This window comes from Protopterus annectens, chromosome 2.part1, assembly GCF_019279795.1.
Source record: "Protopterus annectens isolate FY-2018-M chromosome 2.part1, PAN1.0, whole genome shotgun sequence".
Classification (NCBI taxonomy): domain Eukaryota; kingdom Metazoa; phylum Chordata; order Ceratodontiformes; family Protopteridae; genus Protopterus; species Protopterus annectens.
The window spans coordinates 1,679,608,113-1,679,626,640 of record NC_056729.1 but is presented as its reverse complement, the minus strand read 5'-3'; the positions used below and the strand labels follow the sequence as shown (position 1 = coordinate 1,679,626,640).

Below are 18,528 nucleotides of genomic sequence, written 5' to 3'. Positions count from 1 at the left end.
ATGAGGAATTTAACCCCCCCCCATGACAATATCACATGGTTTTACAGAGGTTCCTGTACTATCACCTATTTATTTTAAACCAGATCATCCCAGTTTATGAATACAGATATGCACGGGTAGGATAAAGGGGAAAAAGAAATAAGAATAGTAAGTGAAACTGAAGAAATGATAGACTGTTTTTCTAACATTTATTATTATTTTATTTATTTATTTTATTTAACATTTGTTGACTGGGAAAGTCCGACTAGGTTCCACAGAGCCTGTTTTCAGTGGAGGCCCGGGGAGAAATGCTCCAGATGCATGTCTTTGGAGGAACATTTTTAGACCTCATGAAAACACTGCCCTAAGTAATTATGAAAACTGGGATCACAGCTGGAGAAGTTTTTCTTCTTAGATTTCTTTTCTGTTTCTGTTAAATTATAGACAATCCAATCGTGCTTATACGTTTTAATCCATCTAGTTAGCTCATTTTCAGGCTGTAAAATATACTGCAATGAAAGGCTGCCATGAAATATATGGACTCATAGGTACTTACATGTCACATATTCTCTAGGACTGACTTAGATGATATACTTTTATACCTTGCCATGCACTAGCTGATGGAAACTTCAAATATTTATTTAAACTAGAGTTCCTGGGTAAATAACAGCAAATGAAGAAACAGTATAAAATAAACTGTGTGTGATTATTCTAATAATTATACAGTCATACACTTAGCGCTTGGGTCTGGTTTTGCTTCTGAAACTTTTCCTTGTCATTGTGATAAAGTAGACTACCCAAACATGTCTATCTGTGTGCTTTTTTATCTTGTATAGTTAACCTGGTTTTCTGGTTATAAAATATTCTTCATAGGCAGCTTGCTACAAGGTACATGGAATCATAATTCTACCTAGTTCCCCTACAAAATGATCATTTGTCAACATCCTGAGGACAAGTAAAACAAAGATTTACTCCATGACCAGGGGGTACAGGGGGCTTGCCACCCCCTCCCCCGAAAAATGCATACATTTGATTTTTTCATCAAGTTAAATTTTTAACCAATTATGCTCAGAAAGTTATTTCCTCAAAGAGTTGTAATTAAGCAAGTCACAGTGGAAGCGAATTATGGCTCTGATCAACAAGAATGGAAATTAATAATAATGGAGATCTAGGGAACAGAACCAGCCTTTCTTTTACAACAAAACTGGCAAACCCAGCTGGAGGAACATGTAGCTGTAGTTTTGTAAAAATGAAATGTCAGGTGTCCTTTTGCAGTGACGCACACATTTGTTATTCTTTCAGAAACCACAGCAAAAAAGTTCAGAAGTATCTGAAACGCAAGAATGAAGAAACGATTCCTTCGTCAATTTAGAAATGAACACTGAGGCATAGTGCGGGGACCACCCACAGGAGGTAAAGTCTATCTTACCAATGTGCAGAGTGCATGATTGTTCAGTAGCAGAAGTACTTTCTCCCTACATTATCATCAAGTTCATTGCGTAAATATTTCCTATATTAAAATGCTTACCTCTTAAACCAGCCTTAGTTACCCATATGCTACACTGAATGGATATGTATTCTTATCTGTAATAGTTTCTGAAAACTTACCTTTCTTGAAGCCAAAGATGCTGTAAGACAAATTGATTACCATCAAGCAATTGAGGTAACACTTATATCTGCATTGAGATTTTTGTTTGAATCATTTCAGTGAACAGGATCCTTTCAAATGCAAGCAAATTTAGATAATGCTTTAGAGAAACAGAATACCAGTGGATCTAACTGGCAAAACATAACAGAAAAACAGCCATTGGCTTTGCCAGATGCTCTTGTTTCCCACTTAGGCAAGATAATGTGACATTTCATTTGCAGGAGAGCAAATAGGGCAGGATGGAATTCAAAACTGGGAGCCCAGGTGTTTTGAGAGACAATTTCAACACCCATGCATCTTCCAACAGTTCATAGTTAAAATTCTGGGACAAAACCTTAACACACAGCTTCAGTATCATGTTGCAGTCTCAAACAAATGTCTACAATTATTTGAAATTGTCCAAAGTTGTATTACATCGCATGGGGACGGCTAGCTTTTCTACAGAATGGGGAGAACCTGTGTGAGGAGTATGTTCATATTCTCATTGTGCTTTTGCTATCCCTGAGCACTGACATGGATGAACTTGCTCTGTTTATGGTTTCTACACAATGGGCCAGGGATCATTTCTACATGTTGCATTTGTTCAATTTATTTATGTATTTATGAATTTCTTTCTTTCTTTCTTTTTTTAAACAGAAGCTTTGATTTTTCAGTTTTGTTATGGAGCTTTACTGCATTATTTGATTAAATGTCACATTTATGTCTTTTCCTTACTTTTTTGGCAATATTTTTTGTTTATTGTGCTTTGATGATTTTCTTCATATAGATCACTGCTGCAATAGCCTTAGCTATATGGGTTATAGCCTGCCGAGGATATAACAGCCGTCCAGCTTCCAAAGCTTCATGGCACCTTCCAAGTGCCCAAACTGTCAAGCAACTTGAGATGTGCTGACTAAAAGATAAGTTTGGGTCTAAAGCCCTTCAGAGCTTTACTGCCAGTGAAGAGTATGCTCCTCTGAGCATTTAAAGGACTGATGAGAGTCAGCTTGTACTTTCAGTTGCTGGGCAGATAAGCTCCCTTTGGGAGAATATTTTCTTATTTATTTATTTTTTTTACTGATGTTTTACCTTCGTCTTCAGGAAAGTTGTTTTAAAGCTAGGAATGCTGTGTCTTAAGACTGTAAAGTACTTTTAAACAGAGCACTAATTTCTGTCAGTTTCAAAGTAGTATTTAACTGATAAACTTTTATGTGTGGAGAAGTTATATTTATTTTAAGGTTGTGGGCCTGCTGTAGTGTTTGAAAGTGCTTTTTACTGTGTTTTTTCTGTCAAAAAAGTTAATTTTATGGGCCGTTAGTTTTACTGGGATTGTTGCTTGGTTTTCCCCAGGATAGAGGCACCATTTTCAGCTTTATCATGGAACAGATTGTCATTCCACAGTCTGTCCATCAGTAATTCACAAAATAAAAAAGTTAAGCAAATAGCCTTTGCTACCACTGCAAGCTAGCAATTTGCCTCAGCTGCAGGTGGGTGACTCTGCTGTGGCCATTTGTTGTACCTCAGACCATTTATTTTGTACCCCAGATCCGTCTGATGTAACATCTAAAGCCAATACGGACTGGGGTCAGACATGTCTTCTGCGGCTGTTGGGGTCCCCTCAGTGGGAATGGGAGAACCACTGTTGTTAGTCCTGGGAAAGGGAACAGGGATGGATTCCCTGTTGTGTCAGACTGCTGTGCCCATCCTTGGGGAAGCAGCTTCTGCCATTAGTAGCACAGATGGCACCATTTTCTTGTCAAAAAGAAACAGAAAACCAATCATGTATATACCCCTCCTCAAATTTCTTTGGATAGGATTAGTTTATTGGAACTGGCACAGGGTTTGATTCAGGCTATTGACCCTTCTTGTAGAGTATTTTCCAATAAAAGAAAGAGGGATGCAGCCTTTCCTGAAGAGATTCAGGATTCTCAATCTGAACAGAAAAATGCAGGGACAGATTCAGGGTTTTGCCCTCAGATTTCTGATTCAGACTCAGAGGAGAGCTCTCTTTCTGATTCTCCCTTTGGGGGTTCTTTTTCTCTGAGCCTTTAGCTAGAATGTCCCAGTGTTTTCGGTGGGAGAATACTGAGGTTTCTTAGCCCTTCATAAAATACTATGAGTTTTTACTGAAGAATTTTCCAGAACCTACACCAAATCCTCCTGTCCTGTCTGCTTTAGAGGATATGTGTCTTACTGCCTGCAATTTTCCTGAATTTTCCTGTCTCTTAAAGGTAGATAGAATGTATAAAGTTCCACAGTCTTTTAAATTTTGATATACTATTCCCAAACCTGACCCAGCAGCTATAGCCTAAGTAGAGTCCTCTGCTGCCAAGCACTTAGTTAATTACAGTCCTACTCTTTCTAATAAGGATGGGAAAATTATTGATAGGTGTGGCATCCCCTCTCTGGGCCAATAATCAAGGAGTCTGAATCCTCACCACTGACACTAGTGAGTGACATTCACTTGGAACAAAGATTGATACACAGAGTATTTTCTGATGCAGCTCTCTGCACCAAACACGATTTCTCATAAGAGCACACAGGGAACACACTCAGTCCATGGTCTGGGTTTCCCTCTCTCTCTTGGCCCCCAGTAAGACTCCCCACTGGCACAGCTGCACCCCTTCTGTAAAACCAGTGTTCTTTGTCCCTGCTCCAAGTATTGAGATTTGATTTGAACACACACACACACACACACACACACACACACACACACACACACACACACACACACACCTGGGAAACGCTGGCACAGATTTATTCACTCCAATACCCTTTGCCCAGCCTATAAGGTAGTTACTGCCACCAGGCACTCCAGAGCCAGCTACTCTAAGGCTCTTACAAGGGTACCAAATTGTACTGAGTGAAATTAATATTAATCCAAATGGTAATACTGACCAAATAGCAAGACTTTCAGTAGTAGCCGCAGTGTCAAATAAATATAAGTACTCTCAAAGTTTAAAATATTCTCTAAAAGACCAGCCACAATGAAAAAATTAAATGTATTTAATAATAAATAATAAAAGAAATTAATAAATGTCTATTTACAATAAACACCAAGAGAATTTCACAGGAAATATTAAAATAACACAGATGAATAGATTCACACAGACACAGAAAAATAATACTTACTAATCTCACTATATTTTCCTGGCTGATCTAAAGAATTACTATTCCCTGGTTACTTATTAAATCAAGGCACGATGAAGAAGATGAGTGATCCTTCTATGTCAGGTTTCAAAAACAGACTGCACAAAGACTTCTGTCTCATCTAGTAATAAAACATAATTTTACTCCTGGATTACAGAATGACATCACACACATCTAGTTGTCTGACTTCTGGTTCCAATATTACCCCAATTAAAGAAACTAAACCAAAATCTAACACATATGTGTCAATAATACACACACACACAGCTTTTGGAAGTCATAAAACAGTTTCAAACTTCCACCCTTCTAGAGCAGCAATTAGTTCAATTAGTTCAACCCCAAGGTCAATGCAAAAGGCTTCCCAGTACAGACTTTTTTTTGTCTCTGGCTGTATTGAGACCTGTAAGATACAATGTTTATGGCCTAAATTAAGTAATTTAATTTCAGGATATTTTTTTAAAAGTTAGCTGGGGTTGAGCTTAACCTCTTATCTTCCACTATCCTCTGTTACAATATTAGTTTCAACAGTTATAATACAGTCTGACATACAGGTGTATTTCTTTTTTTCTGTCTATCAGGACCCTCTGTTGGTACAATTTTTAACTCAAGCATCTTTACAAATACATTTTCAACACAAGCACCTGTACAAATCAGTTTGATATATGAATGACATATAATTCTTTACAAAATTCCAGATAGCTATGCTGGCATATGTTATATATCCACTGCTGGCAATGCTTCACATTGTCACAATAGGTATAGGAAAAAGTGTATAGCTCTGCAACTTTGAATTTCAGAATCTTAAATTGTCAGGCTCATATGTCAAAATTGATTCTGACATATTGTGAAAGTATGAGGAATAGTTTATCTACAGTTTCTTCTTGTGAAGAAAAATCTCATTTAAATAATTTAGTTTCTTTTATTGTACAGGTCACTACTCATTGATGGCAGTGTGTGTATGACTCTGTTGATACTTCTTCCAAGGCTATGGACACTGGTATGGTTTTAAGGAGGTTTACTTGGCTGAATTCTCAGGACCTTCCAGGTGATGTTAAAAAATGATATTTTAAATTCTCCCTTGGATTGAGATTTAATATTTGATCCCTCTACTGCAGAGATTATCAAAACGTGTGATAAAAGGGGCAGGCTGATCTAGAGACTCTCTAAAGTTTTTCAGCCCTTCTTTTCCAAATTGTCCAAGAGATCATCTTTCTTCTCATCCATTTTCAGCAAAAAAAAAAAAGAATAAACAGTCTCAGCACAATTCAGATAAACAGATGTTTAAGAAGAAGTGGCAAGGAGGTTCCAAAAAAAGTCTTAAACCTCCCAAAACCAAGGACACTTAAAGTCTGAATGACTATTCAAAATACCTTTTGACCCCTCCCACCCACGTCCTCTTTCTTTTCCAGAAATGTGGAGGAATGCAAACTATTTTACAACTTTTACCATTTGCCAAAAGATCTGAGGTCTGTGTATTTTCACAAGTAGATGTTAAATGCTACAGTGGGGGGTTTCGCCTGGGAACTGAAGCCAGATGACATGAAGTGATATCATTCTGCAAGTATCCCAGCAGTAATATTTGGGATATTAGTTTAAGAGAGAGAGACTGAATATTTTGTCTTTGACCTAACCTGACAAGAACATCCACTCACCACATCTGCCTGCTTCTTTCTTTGCAAGTAAGTAAGTTAACTAGAGTACAGTAATTTCTCTTAGATACAGTCAGGAATATAGTGAAATATAGCTTAGATGTTTTCTTTATTTATTTCAGACTGTCCTGCAATGTTGTTTTAAATATTTCCTGCGATTTTGAACTCTGATGTAACTGTGATTATTTACTGAGTATTTTCTTGTTCTTTTATTATGATTATTATTATTATTATTATTATTATTATTATTATTATTAAATATATTTAAACCTTTCATTGTGGCTGATATTTGTGAGACATATGTAAGTTCTGGGAGTACTTGCATATTTATTTGGTGACACTGTGGGCCCTTCCCGATAGCCTTGCTCTTGGTCAAACTACCATTTGGATTAATAGTAACATTGCACAGTAAGACTGGACACCCTTTGTTAAGGGCCTTAAAGTAGATGATAAGGAGTGGCTGGTGGCAGGTTTACTAGCTATGCCGAAAGGGAGCATAGCTGGTAAACCTGCACCAGTCTTTCCCAGATATGTGTGGGTTTGTATATAAATCAAGTCTCAAAGAGTGTGTGTGTGTCAGCTACTTGGGCAGGGACATGAAGCACTGGTTGGACAGAGAGGGTGCTGGAAGTCTTGGCTTGGCCACTCAGCTGAGATCTCAACTCTATAGCTGCCCCAGTGGGATGTCATACTGGAGATCTGGAGAAAGCAGCCCCAGACTAACTGTGCTCTCCATGTGTTTTTAAGGGAAATTGCACTTGATGCAGAGAGCTGCATCTGGAATTACTGTGTGTGTGTAACTTGTCATCCTCCCAATATACATCCCCCACTGGTGCTAGTGGTGAGGATTGAGGCTCTTTGATTACTGGGCTAGTGCTGGGGTATCACAGATCTCACAGAAGAACAGGGGTCTTTGATACATCCAGAAATCAATGATCTTCAGTTGGCTGCCTGGATGATAGGGCCTTAATTCCTTTTAGGCACCTGTTTCTGAGGATGTACAGCAGGTGATATTGCAGGCATGAAAGCCTGCTACTAGAAATCATATATTAGCAAATGGAAAAGGTTTTGTAGTTGATGTCATAAACATAACCAGCACCCATTTAGGGCTAGTTGTTCTCTGGTTTCACAAAATTTGTGTGAGTTCAGCATGTCTGCCCATGGATCCTCCTCCTTCAAGGCAGTCACATGTCAAAATACTTTTGAAAGACGGTTTGCGTAAGAAGCCTCCATGTCAACTGGTGGCCCCTCCTTGGGATCTTGCTCCATCTGAACCAGCTAATCTGGCTGACTTGAGGTTCTTAACATGTAAAACAGTTGTATTGGTTACTCTGACCTCTGCAAGAAGGTTATCTGAGTTGCAAGCTCTTATGGTGAGTCAACCCTACCTCATTTTCCACAAGGACAGGGTTTCTTTGAGAAGTAATCCTTCTTTCATGTCTAAAGTGGTCTCCAAGTTTACTTTAAATCAAACTATCCATCTTCCCATTTTTTTCCTGAACTAAAAAATTAGGGAGAAAGGATATTCTATACCCTGGATGTCCGCAGACAACTCAGGTACTATCCTGACAAAACTAAATCTTTCAGATCATCAGATCAATTGTTCATTTCTTGTGAAGGTAAGACAAAGGAACAATTGGTGTCAAAACAGGCTATTTCCAAATGGCTGTCTAAGGCAATTACCTTTTGATATACTGACCATGACAAATTTATTCCTGGCAGGGTCAAGGCCCACTCTACAAATACCTTGGCATCTTCTGTGGCTTTTTGGAAAGGGTTAGATTCTAAACATATTCTAGAAGCTGCATGGTCCTCTGTACATGCTTTTTACAAAGTACTATAAGCTGGATTCTTTCTCTAGGTCTAGATCATGCTTTTCTAGGATCACTCTCCACGTGCTCCTAGACCCTTCTCCTTTCACCTCCCAAATATAGCTAGTTATGGTAATCTACCCATTTAGCTAAGGCTACTGGAGCAGTGCTCAGTATAAAGAACATAGTACAGCTGTGTACTTACCATAGCAGTAGGTGTTCACATGATCACCGCTGCAGTAGCTGCTTCTTCCATCCATCCCCCTTGTTTTTTATGTGTTTTTATGTCAGGATGTGGATTTTTATTGTTTGTCATTCCTAGCCTTGTCCTTTCAGGGCTCAGCCTCCCTCTCTCTGCTGGCAGGAAAGCTATGAGGGACTTTGCACCCAAACTTGTCTTTTAGTCAGCGCACCTCCAGCTGCTTGACAGTTTTGGTAAGTGGAAGGTGTTCTGAAGCTTTGGAAGCTGGTTGGCTGTTATATCTTTGGCAGGATATAACCCATATAGGTAAGGCTACTGCAGCAGTAATCATCTACTCTTATGGTGAGTTCAACTTGCACAACTGTACTTTCTGTTTTATAGCATGCATGCAATATTTTTTTGTTTTTATTGATATTTTAACTTCTAGTGATTTGATGTTCTATTTTTATAATAGGAGCATTTGATTTTTTTTTTTTTTTTTGGTTTTGACAGTATTTTTACTTCTTGTCCTTTGATGACCTCTTTCTAGTTTATAATGTAGTGTGAGATTCATTACTGTTTAAAGTCCTTGTCCGGAATGCACCACTGCAAGATGTAAAATCAGACTGGGGGAATTAATTCCAAAATTAAATATCAGTAATAGAAAACTGTGACACTTACATTACATAACATTTTCCAAGATTATGGAATATAATTCTCCTCATTTTCGGAAGGAGTGAGTCATTAATTTCCTTGAAAAAATCATATTGATATGTGTATAGGTGGTAGAAAATATTGTATGGTTATAACAATCATGTTTCCTTAAGGCTAGCATGTTTGTAATCTTTACACTCAAACCTATGAACCTATCTGTGTCTGTAAGTACAAATGGGTATATATTACGTTATCAAACTTTTAAAAGTTTGAATGTCATATGGTCAAAGCCATATCATCGAACTTTTAAAAGTTCGAAAGGCGAAAAAAATAAACAGCAAAAAAAAAACTACCTGACCATTTTAAGCAGAGGGGCAATTCCCATACCCCCCGCTCTTTAAATATACCAACTCCGAGATCGCACTACAATGCAGGAAAGGGAAATCTTCCCATTCTGCACTGTACAGAGATCTCACTTGAAACGTTCGAACTTTTAAAAGTTCGATCATATGGTGTTGACCATATGACATTCGAACTTTTAAAAATTTGATAACATAATATGTACCCATACAAATAATAGTATATTCATGGAAACAGTTTACATTTGGTTAAGCCAATCAGACTACCTACTTTTTTTTGGGGGGGGGGCTGCTAATCATAAATCATTCATATGGGCAAACCAAGGTTGGTTAACTTAATAAGTGTTCATGTACCCCAAATATTCCATGCATCCCTACCTTGCATATCCTTCTCATAACTGGTCTAGTAGCTTAAACCATTTCAGGTCACATGGTCATCACTGCTCTTGTGAAATGCCTATGAAGGTAATTGCTGGCAGGCAATGCTTTTCATCCAGTCAGTACAGTATATTCTCTGACAAGCAAGTTTCAGTCTTGCCTGGTGTTCTGGCTAATCTGAATTCAAGATCCAACATGTTTTAGTGCTAATCATTTTCATAATCTAAAGAAATGAGTAAATGTTTAGCTATTCTTTGGGCATATAATGTGGAACTTTTGTTAATACAAGAGATTTATTAAGAAAAATGTGTAACTCTTAGACTGAAAGGTTAAGTATTAAGGTAGCTACAATTTTCTCTGTTATTTAAACAAGAAGAGTGGCCTCACCTTAGGGTGTGAGGTTTGGCATAATGGGTAAGGGGTTTACCTCACAGACATAATTTACAGGATTTGATTCTCACCCTTGAAAGGGAAATTGCCGAAAGTTAAAATGGCCCACATAGGCAGTTACCTAGTACTTACCTATGAACTTTTAAATAAAAATAAAAGTGACATGAAGATATAATAGTGCAGATGTGATGATGGCAGAATTGTTGATGAAATAACACATAACAGGGTGTGCATTTATTAAGGCATTATTATTGAGAAGGTAAATGACAGAATCATTTGGCAAAATAGAACTCTGCTCAGAAAGCATTAGCTTTTATTTTTACACAATGGTTTATATCTGTTCTCTTGGTCATTCTGCAGTAGAACTATGATCCACTTCAGTAATTCCCATGGTAGAATCGTAGTATAAGTACAGAGATTTGTCATAATATGCATCAAATTACTAAGCCGTAGATTTGCGCTAATGTTGTTTCTTTATCCGGGTGTAATACATTCTGCACTTCCTGTACTTTTGTATTTTATTATTTTTTAGCATGTCTTATGTTTTTGGCGGGTGATATATGTTGTTGTATATCAAGTGTGTGTATAAACCTTTAAGAAGCTATCCAAGGGCTTGCACAAGTGTATAAATACTGAGCATGTGCAAGCCTGACTGCCATTTTGTAGTTAGCTGTTGAGATGTAAGCATGCATATATGTGTCTGTTAACTAGTTTGTTCATATTTAATGATGCTGCTATCCATCCTGATGTGTTTCTATGTATTAAAGCATCTAAACAAAACCCCAAGACTTCTTGTTATATGTATTAGAGATGAACGAATGACATGGTGTCAGAAGTGGCATGTCTAAAGGGCATGGTGTCAGAAAGGGATCCAGAAGCAAGACGAAGAGATGCACAGCTGATATAAAGGAGTGAATCATCCCTAAATGTGCATACTTCACAAAACAGGTCAGAAATGAATTTCAGGTATTAAAACTTACTCAGCACTATTTCTTTTCGCATAATATGAAATGGGGCATACAGAATGTTCTAAAAGATATATGCATAAACCGATATATACGATATTGATTGAAATATTTGAATTATTACGGAAAATGTTTAAAATAAAATCCAAATTGCATAAAACTAATAAAATAAGGGGAAAATGACTGCATTTTTGCAAAGCATATGTATTTTATACTAAGCAAAGATATCTGAGTTATCAGATGTGTATAAAGTGTTTGCATGTTTGTGCAGTCTTACAGTAAAGCTATTTCACAAAGTACTACCATAACAAGGCATATTTCACTGAATACAGCCATTACACAGCATATTTCACAAAGTAAAGTATTTCAAAGAGTATATTCTGCATTTGAATGTTATTGCAAGCTCACAGAGCTGTTTGTTTATACATAATGGTGAGGGTAATGCTACTCAATGCTAGAAGTCTAAACCTCAAAATGCATTCACTCAAGGCACTCCTTAAAATGGAGAACATCGACATCTATGCAGTGACAGAGACCTGGTTCAAGGTTTCAGAGAGCACCCCTGCATTACCAGGCTATAATTCATACCACACCTTTCGGCCACCTAACCTGGCCTGAAATAATAAAGTCAGAGGCGTGTCCATATTCATTAAGGATATCCACACCTTCAGGCTAGTTGCTCAGCATAATGCAGCCGAAATTATACAAGTGCAACTAACTCTGGGCAAGACCGCAATCCAAATTGTAACTTGCTACAGATCCTCCACCATGCCCCAGGATTCCCACTCCTCATTTCTTGATACACTGAAAAATATTAGGGTACAACCCAACATCCTAATAATGGGTGATTTCAACTACCCCCACCATTAACTGGGAAAACTACTTATGCACCAACTCTTTTGCTCAACGTTTTCTGGAATTCATAAATTCCAATGCCTTGGATCAATTTATCTGCACCCCCACCAGGGGCAGCAATATCCTAGACCTGGTCATTACCAAAGTGGGCAACCGGTGTTCCACACCAGAGGTCAATTCCTCGTTGGTCAGATCCAACCACAAGCTAATCACCCTAGACATCCCCATCCCGCCTCCACCCCCCCCCCCATTAGGGAAACCACAGTAAAAAATATCTCCAAAGCCAACTTCACGCCTCTTAAGACAGAAGTGGCAAACTTCACGACATGCATACAGACGAATAATAGAGGTACAACTGCTGAATCCTGTACAAATGCACTTTATAAGTATTCACACGAGTGCATGGATCATGCTATCTCTAACAGAACCAAGATGCTATCCTCAAAAAAAGGAAGCCAATCTGATGGTCCCCTGCCATAAACAAACTCTACTGCATAAGAAAAAAAGTGTTGCAAAAAAGAGTAAAATCCCATGATTGGAGGAACTCCCTGGTCAGCCTCAGTAAGAAAATGAGATCCCTCATAAAATCCTCCAAAGCTAGTTACGAAAACAAAATCGCCACTGATTCTAAAGACAAACACAATGCATTCTATTGCTATGTCAAGAATCTCAATGGCAACACTCAGATCTTCTCTGAGTTACAACACAATGGCACTAAGTATACAGAACCAACTGATACTGCCAACATCCTGGCAGATATGTTCAGTGCTAACTTTACCCCCCTCTCACCCCCTAAAGGGCCCATCTCTATACCGGAAGAATGCAAAGTTCCTGTAATCACGACTGCACAGGTAAAAACCACACTCTCCAAAGCCAAGAACACAGCATCCATGGGACCTGACAACATCCCAGGCGACAGACTACAGCACCACACCACCTAAGCACCATGTTCAGTCATAGTCACCTCACCTCACCTCAGGCTTTACACCCACTGGGCACACACACAGCAACACACACACAATGATGGATGGGAGCCACCACGGACCCAGGAACTACGCCCCTATAGAGGCCTGTTCTGCTGTTCTGCAAGACCATGGAGCGTATCATCCATAAAACAAGAAAACAAAGACATTGGTAATCTCTCCCCCCCGACCAGTTCGGGTTTGTAAAAGCAGATCATTGTCTCCTAAACCTGATAGACTTCTTTGATTTATCTAGATTTTGCTAATTTTTTTGACATCCCCCCTCACTCCACATTATAGATAAACTCACTAAGGTAGGTATAAATATCCCTATGTCACAGAGATGAGATGCCTGGCCAACTGACAGAACCCACACACTGACACTAGCAGACTCCAAATCCGACTTTCAGACAGTGAAGAGTGGACAAGTAGAGTTCAGTCCTGGGGGTCCTCCTGTTTTGGTATCTACTTTTCTGAAGTACAGGCTAACACAGAAGGTCTTTGACTAACAAAGTTCGCAGATGACTGCAAACTAGGAGCCATAATTGAAACTCCTAACAATGTGGACATCCTACAAAAGAGCCTCACTGAGTCAGACACCTAGTGTCAAAGCCATGGCCTCAAGCCCAGTGCCAAAAAGTGCATTGTCATTCCCTTTGGTAAAAACTCTGTACCCATGAACTACCACATAGGTGGTAGTCTACTTAACACCGAAAGTTTGATAAGACAGCTTGGGACACAGGTGGACAGTAGTCTCTCCTTTGATAATCAGATCACCACAGTAGTCAGGAAATCCTTCTATGTGGCACACCTCATCACAAAAGGTTTCTCATCCAGAAAAAAAGAGGCCATTGTTCCCCTCTACTCATTACTCATTAGACCCTTTATAGAGTACAATGCCCCTTTTGGTATGTACATCACAAGACATCTACAACAACTGGAAAGGCCACAGAAATATCTCACAAAAAGGATTACCGGCCTCAAACAGATGTCCTACACAGACCGTCTCAAAAAATTCCAGCTTTACTCCGTCACATATCATCTACTGAGAGGCGATCTCTGCCTAACATACAAAGCTATGTCAAACCCAGGGCTGTTGGACATGCTACACTTAAAGAAATCCCAATCCCTTTGAGTTACATGCTCTAGGGACCTAAACCTTGTTATCACAATAAACAGAACATGCTGGAGGGATAGATTCCTGTCCCAGAGACTTCCCATACTCTGGAACAAACTACCTATCTATATCAAACAAAGCTCCTCATTAGCACTCTTCAAGAAAAATCTTGATGACTGAATGGGAAATAGGAAATTCACCCTGGGGATCACCTCTGTAGCTATGCTCGACAGGGGCACGGGAAAATAATTTTCTTGGGTGGCAAAAGCCAGGGTACCTTTTTGGCTAGGCCCATTAGCCTAATACCTACCTATGAACCTATGAACATGATTACAAGGGCCGTATTTTCATTGTGTTTGTGCATACTTTATGGGCATGGCAGATGGATTTTGAAAGCCCAGTGCACTTGTGTTTGACAGTAATATTGCTAAGAACTGGAGAGTGTTTGAGCAGGAGTACGACATTTTCATACAGGCTGCATTTTCTGATAAATATGACCATACAAAGGCATTTACTCTGCATAATTTAGCTGGGTTAGAAGCAATATAAAGGGAGCGCTCATTTGTGTATGCACCTGCTATCTATACAAGAAAGGGGGAAAACCATCATATTGTTGAACAGGCTGAGTTAAGGGTGGAGCCAGAGTGCTTAAAATGTAAATTTAGAGAAATCTGTAACCCCCCAGACAAATGTTACAGTGGAAAGGCACTTATTTTACATAAGGGATCAAAAACCTGGTGAAACTTTTGCAGCATATATAACTGACCTGAGAAATAAACTAAAATGTGCAGATTTGGTAACTTAATGGATGAGTTGATAAAGGACAGACTTGTGTGTGGTGTAAAAGATGATGCTGTGAGAAAGATTTTGCTTTGTGACAGTGATATAATTTTGAATAAAGCCAATGAAATTTGTCAGATATATGAGCTTGCAGAAAAGCACACAAATATGCTTACAGATAAGAATAGCTCTGCAAAGCACAGTGATAAAGCTTATGTTGATAGTATGCAGCATGTTATTAGAAGAAACAGGCCCAAGCACATGGCAGCAACTGTAACCCCTTCAGTACTCACTGGTAAACCCCAGAACTTTCTAGCAAATTCCAGACTTCACACAGTCTCAGTGAAGCATAAGAGTGAATTAGCAAACTCAAAGCATGGTCCCCCACCGACTTTCATTGCCAGCTGTCATAACTGTAGTGGAAGTCATGAATCTAAAAGGGAAAAATGTTTTTGGTCAACAATGCCACAGATGTAATAAATGGAATAATTTCAAAAGGTTTTGTAAATCAAAATGCCCACATTCTTTTATTAAAAGGGAACATTTTAAGAAACAAGTTGATTATTTAGACAGTGGCATTCCTACTCTTTATGCTGATGGTGTGTTAGTGCTTCATCAAGTGGTTAATGCATTAGATTTAAGGGCAAAGAATGAAGTATTTTGTACTGTTCGGATAAATGACAAACCCACAGAGCTCAAAGTCCATACAGGTTCCAAATGCAGTGTTATGTCTGCAGAAACATTTGCTAGAGTGTGTCATGGTGAAAGGCTTGATTTGGCAAGGTGGGTGAAGCTTGCTGCCTATAGAGGTGAAGAAATTCAAACTGAAGGCTCAGTAGTGCTTTCATGTTACTCTGTTGGAAGAAGCTATGACTTGTTATTTAATGTGGTCAAGATCTATGTCCAGTCATTATTAGGCCATAGAGACAGTTTGAGCATGGGACCACACAATCGCACACTTACCTGAACCCGACCCGTAACCTTCCACCAGAGCGCTGAAAATACCGAAGCAACAGAAACAGACAACCAAATTCTTTCCCTAGGAAAGAATTCAGTTTCCTGTTACTTCGATATTTTCAGCGTTCGCTGAAAACGGGTCAATATTAGAACACTCAACATTTCAAATGTTCGGTGTTCTAATATAGACCCGTTGCCTATGCATCAAGAACTCTTACCCAAACGGAGATGCAGTATGCCCAGATTGAGATAGAGCTTTTGGCAATTGTGTTTGCATGTTTGAAATTCTATGATTATGTTTATGGTAGACCCATTCAGATTGAAACAGACCACCAACCTCTAGTCATTATCTTGAGAAAAACTATATATTCAGCTCCAGCCAGACTGCAATGCATGAGCTAAGATTACAAAAGTATAATTTCAATCTTGTCTACAAGAAAGGCAAACTTCTTTATCTTGCTGATACATTGTCCAGATCACCCAGAAATACCACAGAACAGCATGAGAATGAGAACCTTGATTTTGAGGTCATGGAAGTGAGAATTTTTTTCTTCCACATGTCTTGATGAGCTGAGAGATCACACAGCCACAGATCCATTTATACAGAGGCTCAACCACTTTATCAAACAAGGATGGCTATCAAAGCAATCTGGTTTACCTCAACAAGTGCAACCTTATTTTCCAAACAAAGATGAGATTTTGTCCGACAAAGGTATCATAATGAAAGGTCTGAAAGTGATTGTTCCAAAGTCCTTGCAACAAGAGTATATTACTATCTTGCATAGAGGTCACCCAGGAACTGAATCTACCAAAAGAAGGGCAAGAGCACTAGTTTTTTGCCTTTTATGTCACAAGACATTGAGAAAGCACTTTTCTCTTGTTCAGTATGTAAGGGTACTAAACCACATCAACAGAAGGAACCACTTCAGCTTAACCAGATTCCGGAATTACCTTGGTGAACAGTAGCCACAGACATCTTCGAGTGGAATGGTCAACATTATTTGGTGTTAGTAGACTCTTACTCCAGTTGGCTCTAGATTAACTTACTTCCCAACCTAGCATCCACTACAGTCATTACTAAGATGAAGTGTCATTTTGCTGTTCATGGGACTCTGCACAAAGTTATTTCATTTTTTTTTCAAATAATTTTTTTATTTTTCAAATAATATAATGTTTAACAATACAATCATCAATAGACAAGTATTATAAACCTTTATATACACTATGTACAACTGACCTGAACAAAGGAGGGAAACAATTAATAAAATATATGAAATTAGTAACAAAAATTTATAATATTCAATTAATAAAGTATAAAGTTACACATTAATTATTTAGAACTCATTTTTAATGTCTCAATAAGAGTTAACATTTTTTCCCAAGGATTGTTTGTCCATGTTTTAGTTGAAATTCTTGATTACTTCACCTTGATTTCTAATGTCACTGCTTCTTCCATCAATATCAAGGATTCTTCCAGAGTAGGTTCTTGTGAAGACTTCCACTTTCTAGTTATACATTTCCTTGCCGCAGCTAGTATGGACAAAAGTAGGTATAGATCTTTTTTATTCATTCCAATAGCATCATTAACATTTAAGAGGACTAAAGATTTGTTTAAAATAAAGGTATCTATGAATATAGCTTGGGTAAAAATAGTAATTTCTTCCCAGAATTTTTTTATATTAATACAATCAAAAAATATATGAGACCAATCAGCTTTACAGTTTAAAGAACATCTCCAACAAATGGATTTATCAAGTGAATTGAATTTGGCTAGTTTATCAGGTGTAATAAATGCCCTGTGAATATATTTCCATGTAAATATTTTCCATATTTGTAAATTAAATGTTAAGTTAACAGAACATAAAATATTTGTTTTACTCTCAATTGATAGATTAGTGTGGCATCATTTTGCTATGAAATTCCAATATCTTGCATTAGGGTTAGTTTTATAAGTTATCAATATTTTGTATAATTTTGAAATTAGATTTGTCCAATTATAATTGTCGTAAATAATTTCAGATATTAGACTTATCAAATTTGGACTAGTTTTATAAGGAGACTTAATAATTTTATAATGAAGAGCCTTAACATATGATAATATGCTTTGTAGTATCAACCAATCTGCTGATGGAATGTCATATTTATTCTGAATTTGTTTAATGTCTAATACTACTTGATTCTGTATACAATGTTGCCAACAAGTGAAGTTTTTCCCCTCCCATCTAGTTAAAATAACATTATGAATTTTATTGAAGAAATTCTTTGTAGAGCTAAACGGTATTATCAAGTCTAGCCAAATATTAATACCTGTGTTAGTATATATAAATCTTCTGAATAAATTGAAAATATTATTTATATAATTTAAGTTTATTGGTTTTGACATCTGGACAGAGGAAGGATGACAAGGAGACATGGTATTGGAATGAGGAAGTACTGGAGAGTATACAGAGAAAGAGGTTGGCAAAGAAGAAGTGGGATTGTTAGAGAGATGAAGAAAGTAGACAGGAGTATAAGGAGATGAGGTGCATGGCAAAGAGAGAGGTGGCGAATGCTAAGGATAAGGCATATGAAGAGTTGTATGAAAGGTTGGACACTAAGGAGGGAGAAAAGGACCCATACTGATTGGTTAGACAGAAGGACCAAGCTAGGAAAGATGTGCAGCAGGTAAAGGTGATAAAGGATAATGAGGGAAACATACTCACAAGTGAGGAGAG

General features: G+C 37.9%; 1 long non-coding RNA gene across 2 annotated transcripts in view; it reads left to right on the top strand.

Annotated features, from left to right (window-relative positions):
- The window catches only part of LOC122794789, a 340,315-nt gene that overhangs the window by 296,438 nt on the left and 25,349 nt on the right, over window positions 1-18,528 (top strand). For both annotated transcript variants that reach the window (XR_006363701.1, XR_006363702.1), the window contains one exon: window positions 1,282-1,392. This is a non-coding gene — a long non-coding RNA (uncharacterized LOC122794789). The remainder of the gene's footprint in view (window positions 1-1,281; window positions 1,393-18,528) is intronic.